This window comes from Ursus maritimus, unplaced genomic scaffold, assembly GCF_017311325.1.
Source record: "Ursus maritimus isolate PB19 unplaced genomic scaffold, ASM1731132v1 scaffold_22, whole genome shotgun sequence".
NCBI lineage: Eukaryota > Metazoa > Chordata > Mammalia > Carnivora > Ursidae > Ursus > Ursus maritimus.
The window spans coordinates 20,057,102-20,064,626 of record NW_024424675.1 but is presented as its reverse complement, the minus strand read 5'-3'; the positions used below and the strand labels follow the sequence as shown (position 1 = coordinate 20,064,626).

At 48.2% G+C, this 7,525-nt stretch overlaps 1 long non-coding RNA gene across 1 annotated transcript; it reads right to left on the bottom strand.

Moving 5' to 3' along the window:
- Window positions 1-2,535: 2,535 nt before the first annotated feature.
- Window positions 2,536-5,090, bottom strand: LOC121104544. Its single transcript, XR_005836855.1, has 3 exons — window positions 4,828-5,090; window positions 4,598-4,707; window positions 2,536-3,189 (listed from the first exon to the last, which is right to left on the bottom strand). It is a non-coding gene; the product is annotated as an uncharacterized LOC121104544 (long non-coding RNA).
- Window positions 5,091-7,525: the final 2,435 nt, after the last annotated feature.

The following is a 7,525-nucleotide window of genomic DNA, read 5'->3' as shown; positions in this document are numbered from 1 at the left end:
GCTTCTCCCTCTCCTTCTGCCGCTCCCCCTGCTCCTGTGCTCTCTCTCTCTCTCTCAAATAAATAAAATAAAATCTTAAAAGAAGAAAAAAGGAAGTGCGAGGCTATGCTGTCAATCCAGGGCTTCATACGTGGGGAGATCACTGGAGATCCATCGCCTTCTGTCTTCCTGTTCTGACATCTTCAGCAAGTGGCTCAGGTTCAGGGTCACTTCCCAGTCCCGGATAGCTGCTGGAGCTTCGGGCACCTTCTCCCCATCCCTGACAACATCAAGGAGGGCGGGAGGAGAGAGCTGGCTCCCTCCTTCCATGGAAGCTTCCCTGAAGTCCCACACCACCCTTCCGCTTACATCGCACTGGCTAGAGCTTAGTATGGCCACATGTGGTGCCGAGGAGGCTGGGAAGCAGAGGGCGCAGCGGTCCTGTTACTAAGGCTGACAGAGTCTTGGTGTCGGGTGGGCCAGCAGCCATCTGTGCCACCAACATGCCTCCAGCTCACTCCCGTACAGGTTAGGTAAGATCGTCATTTATCAGAGTCCTGCAGGCCTGGGTTCAAAAGAAACGAGATAACCCTCTAAGGGGGCTTGTTCAGAGCCAGGATAATAGCCACATGCGGCAACCAGCAGAAAGTTGTCGACTTGGGTTCCTTGTCTGCCAGTCTGTCATCTCTGCAGTTAGTGCAGACTGAGTGCCACCTTCTAGGGCCAGGGGTCCAGAGGAGATGCGCCAAGAGCCAGTGCCTCATGGTGATTAAGAGTGGCGTCTGAAATACAGCGCCTGGGTTAAAGTCATGCTTCCTGTGTGATCCTGGCCAGTTTACTGAACCTCTCTGGGCTTTGTTGTCTCCATCTCTAACGTGGAGAAGGTGATAAACACCATCACAGGATTATTCTGCGGGTCAAAGGAATTAATACAAATAAAGTCCTTTGAACACTGAAAAAAAATCCCTCTGATCTCTCCAGTGGACCCACAAGCTTCTCGAAACCTACTCTGCTTTCTTCCTGCCCATGCTGGGCATTCACTGAGCATGTTCTCCGCTGCTCACTGGAGATTCCAAGATGAAATACACCCTAGACCTACCTGCATTCCTTCATCATAGGGATGTTTTTTGAGCCCCTACTGTGTGCCAAGCTCCATGTCACAAGCGGACAGTCCTGAAGGAAACTAGGCAGTGGTGTGGAGTCTGGGGTGGGACACACAGAGGCTCAGACATGGATGGGTGGGGCTAGGAGACCTGGGGTCCGGCCCCAGATATCTTGGTGGCATGCGGCCTATGGACATCTGTGTCCCATGATTCTGGACAGGCAGCCCAGCCAGGCCTGTGGATGGGGCCTGGGAGAGGAGGCCACCAATTTCAGCACAGAAAAGTAGTCCTTTATTTTCCTGGGTCATCAAATGAGCGGTAATCTGGTAACAAAGGGTGATTAGCGGCGGATGCCTGCAGAGCTGAGCCAGTTGCCCTCACCCCGGAGCCCAGCCAGTTCTCTGCTCTCAGGGCCCCAAACTTGCTTCCCCAGACTGTTCCTTTGACCCCTTCCCCACCCCTACCTATTCTTGAAACCCTCCTACCCCTCCCCCGCCAGCTTCAGAGAGTCTTTGAAATCCGGGGTTCTGCGCACCTGTGTCAGTTTCTAATTCATTACCCCTCAGTTCCAAACGCTCCTTCAATAAATACTCTATGATGAGCAACAGAATTCCTTTAGGCATTTCTCCTGTAAAGTGAGCACAATTTTAAGACCTCAGCAGAGGGCTCCGGGGGAACATTGCTCCGGGGGAACAATTTCCAGCTTGGGACATAGGGCTGGTGGGGGGCGGGGGCAGGGGGTGTCCCATGGTGGATTTTTACCCCTGCCAAGGGCCCAGAACGTGATCCACCTGTGACCTTGCCGCCTCGGCCTGGTGATAACCTTCCTACAGCCCTCCTGAAACCCAAGCCCCTCCATGGCCTGCCTACAGTCGCCTGTGGTCTGGAGAGTCTCACAGACGCAACAATGCTCCCTCCACAAGTCCCTGTGCAGCCTAGGTAGTCGGAAGACACCAGCCCACCTGCGCCCAGTACCGCTGCCCATGATGATTGGCTGAAGGCCTGAAGCCCCCAACACCTACCCTCGGGAGGGTGGCCTGTTGCCTCCCTTAGAAACTCCAGGCCAGCTCCAGCCTGGCTAGGCATCAAACTTCTCTGCTGCCAGTGACTGAACCACACCTTTCCCAACAAGGTCCTTCCTTGCACAGTGTCCTTGCACAGTGTCCTTCCTTGGGCATTTGTGAAAAACTACAGTTAACATCATATATAAAGGCAAAAGACAGAATACTCTCCCTCTTACGTCAGAACAAGAAAGGACATCCACTCTTAGGAGTTTCTAGCCAGGGCAAACAGATGAGAAATACAATTAAGGATAAGGCATGAGATTACAAAGAGGTAAAACTGTCTCAATTAGCTCATGACATCACCATCTATATGGAATATCCAGTGGAATCTACAAAAAACCTTCCAGAATTAACTGAGTTTGGCAAGGTTCCGGGTTACAAGATCGATATGCAGCAATCCATTGTATTTTTATATGCAAGCAATGAGTAATCCAGAATTGAAACAGGAGGGGGGGAAAAAACCATTTACAATATCATTAAAAATTCCCAACTACTTAGGGATAAATCTGGCAAAAGGTACGAAAGACTTGTGCAGTAAACAGTACAAAGCATTGCTACGAGAAATTAAGGAAAGCCTAAATAAACAGAGATAGAAGTCAGTCTTCATTATTTGCGGATTCCACACTTGGAAATTCACATACTCGCCAAAATGTATCCATAACCCCCAAATCAATAAGGGCAGCGCTGTTGCAGTTAATCACCGACATGCACAGAACAGCAGAGAATCTGAGTAGCCCAACGCACATTCCCAAACCAGGCGATGCTCTGCCTTCTTGCTTCAGCTCTCATACCATAAGCAAGCGAGCAAGTGTCCTCTTTGCAGTCTAGTTAGTTAGTGCTATGGTTCTCACGTTTGTACTGTTTGTTGGTGATTTTCAAATGGCCACCAAGCATAGTGCCGGAGTGCTATCTGGAGTTCCTTTGTGCAAGAAGGCTGTGACGTGCCTTAGTGAGTAAATTTGTGTTCAACTTCATTCAGGCATGAGTTACAGCGCTGTTGGCTGTGATGGTAATAAATCAACCGAAGGTATTACATAAGGTCCCTTTAAACAGAAACACACATAAAACAATGTTGTTTATTGATCAGTTGGCAAAAACGTGACCAGAGGCTCTAGGAATCGAACCTTGTATTTCCCCTAGAAGCAACAGTTCAGTATTCGCTAATTCAGCATTCACGGAGACGTCATAGACCATAACTACTGTGAATAATGAGAGTCAGCTATACTTTGTTCAGGAGTAAGGAAACTCAATATTAAGATAGCAGTTCTCCCCAAACTGATCTTTAGGTTCAGTGCACTCCCAACCAAAATCCCAGCAAGCTTTCTGTAAAAATTGACAAGCTTGGGTCATGATCCCAGGGTCCCGGAATCCAGTCCCACGTCTGGCTCCTTGCTCAGCGGGGGGCCTGCTTCTCCCTGCCGCTGCTTCTGTCTGCTGCTCCCCCTGCTTGTGCTCGCTCTCGCTCTCTCTGATAAATAAATAAATAAAATCTTTAAAAAAATAAATAGACAAGCTGATCTTAAAATTCATATGGAAATAAAAAGGGCCTACCATGGTCAAAACAGATCTGAAAAAAACAAACTTAGAAAGACTAACACTGTCTACTTTTAAGAATTATTATGAAGTTACAGTAATCAGAACAGTATGATAGTGACGTAAAGATAGATAGATCGTAAGACAGAACAGAGTCCAAAAACAGACCCACACACATTCGGATATTTTTGACAGTGATGAAGGCAATGCAGTGGAGAAAGGATCGCCTTTTTTAAGAGTGGTGCTGGGAGGCACCTGGCTTAGTCGGTGGAGCGTGTGACTCTCAGTCTTGGGGTTGTGAGTTCAAACCCCACGTTGGGGTAGAGATTACTTAAAATCTTTTAAAACATGGTGCTGGAATAACTGGATACTCATGTGAAAGAGGGAAAAAAAAGAATTAATTTTTGCCTCACACTGTATACACAAATTAACTCAAAACGGTTCGTAGACCCTAAAGGTAAAACCTAACACAATACAACTTCGAGAGAAAACGCAGGAGAAAATCTGTGTGGTCTACGGTTAAGCAGATGCCTCTTAGATGTGCCACCGAAAGCACAGTCCAAAAAAGAACAAGCGAATGCACTGAACTACATCAAGGTGTAAAAATTCTTTGAGAGACACTTCCCAGAACGCGAAGACAAAGCACAGATCGGGAGCAAATCTTTACAAAGCACATATTTAATAAAGGACTTGTATCCGGAATATTTAAAGATCTTTCAAAACTGAAGAGTAAGAAAAACAACGCAGTGCAAAACTGTCTGACGATTTCAATAGACATGTAACAAGCAAAAATAAACATAGGGCAAGTGGCACATGAAAAGATGTTCAACATCGCTTATCACTAAGGGAAGTTAAATTACTGCAGTTTTTAAAATTTAAATTTTAAAAGGAAAACCCCGGTGAGCTATCACTACACACCTAATAGAAGGGCTGCAATTCTTCAGACTGACCACGACCATCCGGGGCGGGGGACATGCAGGGACAGGAACTCGGGCGCTGCTGGCAGGAATGGAAAGCGGTACGACCACCTTGGGAACACGATGACAATTTCTTAACAATTAAATGTACGCCTCCCATATGATCAAGCCATCCCAGTCGTCGGGGTTTAGTCGAGAGAAAAAGAAGTGTACGTTTTTGCAAAGACTTACATGAATGTTCAGAACAGCTTTGTGTGTGACAACCCCGAACTGGAAATCGCCAGAATGTCCATCATCATATTGACAGGTGGACAAATTGTGATGTGTCCGTCCAACGGAATGCGACTCAGCTGCAAAAGTGAGGAAGTCTATGGGGCGCCTGGGTGGCACAGCGGTTAAACGTCTGCCTTCGGCTCAGGGCGTGATCCCGGCGTTATGGGATCGAGCCCCACATCAGGCTCCTGTGTTAGGAGCCTGCTTCTTCCTCTCCCACTCCCCCTGCTTGTGTTCCCTCTCTCGCTGTCTCTCTGTCAAATAAATAAAAAAATCTTAAAAAAAAAAAAAAAGTGAGGAAGTCTGGGTACCCACGATAATAGGGAAGGATCTCGGTGACGATGCTGAGTGGAAGGAACTAACATGAAGGGGTGCAGAGGGTGCTTCCATTTCTAGAACATAAGCTCATCCGCATGACTCCAAGCAGATCGGTGGTGGCCTGGGGATGGTGAAGGGCTGGAGGAGAAGGTGGCCAGACGAAGATGGAAATGCACCAGGAAACATTTGGAGGGACGGAGATGTTCGCTGTCTTGAACACAGTCATGATTTCATGGGTGTAGACATATGTCAAAACGTATTAATTGTACACTTGAAACCTATGCAATTTATCCAATGTCAAGTATGCCTCAATAAAATTATTATTAAAAAAAAAAAAGTTGGGGCACAAGGGACTTCTGTAGGCCGAACTTGGAACAATGTGACCACCAAAAAGAGCAACGATCATCATAGATTTTTAACACAGTGAATAATAATCACGACAAAACAATCTGTAAGTGTGTGGTAATAATACAAAAAGGTGGGAGAAGACTTTTCTTTACTGAGGACCGTAGAAAGGTTTATAGAATTAGGAACATCTCCACATTGCATCCTCTGATGCCGTAATTGATTCGGGCAAGGCTGCAGAAATCACTGTGTGAAAATTTGTGGGGGAATTCACACAGGACATTCACACAGTCTCAACATCATAATTCATTACACAGATGGATTATTATTTACAAAGGGAAAGATTAACTTCACAATGGAGAGATCTGTTGGAACCTCTTGAATCGAATGATCACATTTAACATCACTAAAGATAGGACAGGCTGGCAGGATACCCTCCTTATGTAACGGGGGGGGGGAGGGGCGACCTCACCTCCGTGGCGTTGTTGCCCAGAATGTTCCACCCGAACATAAGCACGAGGAAACAATCAGATATGCCCAAATGGAGGGTCATTCAAGACAACTGGGCTGTCTCTGCAAAAATGTCAGTGTCATGAAAGAAAAAAACAAGGCATGGGGGTGCAGTGGGCACCGTTCACTCTGCATCTGACGCTGGAGGAATTGTAACCAGCAAATGAAGTGTCTAATCCTTGATGGGATCCGGGATTGGGGAAAGTCAGAGTGAGACAGGTGTAGAGGATACGTGGAGACATCTGGGCTAGATGCTGACAGACGGCACGCTGGTGAACGGTGCCGACGTCTGACGGCCGTGTGGTTACAGTGGTCAGTGTTTGGGTTCTTTTGGTGTTTTGTTGTCTAGCAGAACGGGCTTCTGTTTCGGGGGTAAATGGGTGCACGCTGAAGCGTTTCGAGGTGAAACACTAGGAGAGCCATACGGCTCCCTCTGCTCTCTAGAGACAGAGAAAGGGAGAGAGGGAGAGGGAGAAGGGAGAAGCTCTGGGGCCCCGTGCTAACCACTGAGGTCCAGGGTATGGGGATGTGTTCATTGTACGATTCTTTTAACTCTTCTGTGGGTGTGAAAACACTACAGTTAAAAGTGGGAGGTCTTTCCAGTTGGACAGTCGGCTTAGGGCTCAGACCCTTGACCACCAGGCAATACGGCGGCCTCTCCTGACCCACCACCCACCCGGAGGCCTCTTTCCCCTCTCAGCAGCCACAGTCCTGCCCGGTCCTATCAGGCCACTGATCACGGGACAGGACGGTTATCCCCTCCTGCTGGGCTTTTCCCTCCCGGAGCTCAGAATAAAACATGGCCGAGTAAAAACTAAAACCCTGTCATGGCTTCCATCTCATGGCGGGTAACGGCTCAAGTCCTCTCCGTCACATATAGGCCCTTACAGGCCCTTAGTTGGCCACTGTCCCCATCCTGACCCGAGTACTCTCCTCACCTCCCTCATGCTGTTCCAGTCCCACGCACTTCCATGTTCGTTTTGAGGACTCATGTCACAGTCACACACTCCTGCCTCAGGGCCTTTGCACTTGTTTGCTCTTCCCCTCCCATCCTCTACCCCAATAGTCCCCCAGCTCTCTCCCTTCCCTCGTGTCTTTTCTGCTGGCTTTATTTTTATCTTTCTCCTGAGCACCTATCTCCACCTCACACTCCAGATACTTGTCATGTTCTTTGTCTCCCCACCAGAGTGTCAGTTCTCCAAGGGCAGCATCTCTGTCTGTCGTGTGCCCTACTGTATTCCCAGCCCCTAGAAGAACGCCTGCTCTCGTCGTGGGTGCTCAATACTGATTTCTGGAATGATTGAGTCCAAAGTCAGGTTTCTACTTTTCTTTTGAGCAGTGGTGTGTGTGTGTGTGTGTGTGTGTGTGTGTGTGTGTGTGTGTGTCGGGCAGCCTGGGGGGCTGGTGAGCCAGGAGCCAGCTGGGTCAGTCTCCTGAGACTCATTTCCTGGGGTGTAGGCAGAGTTCTCAGAGGGCTGGGTCG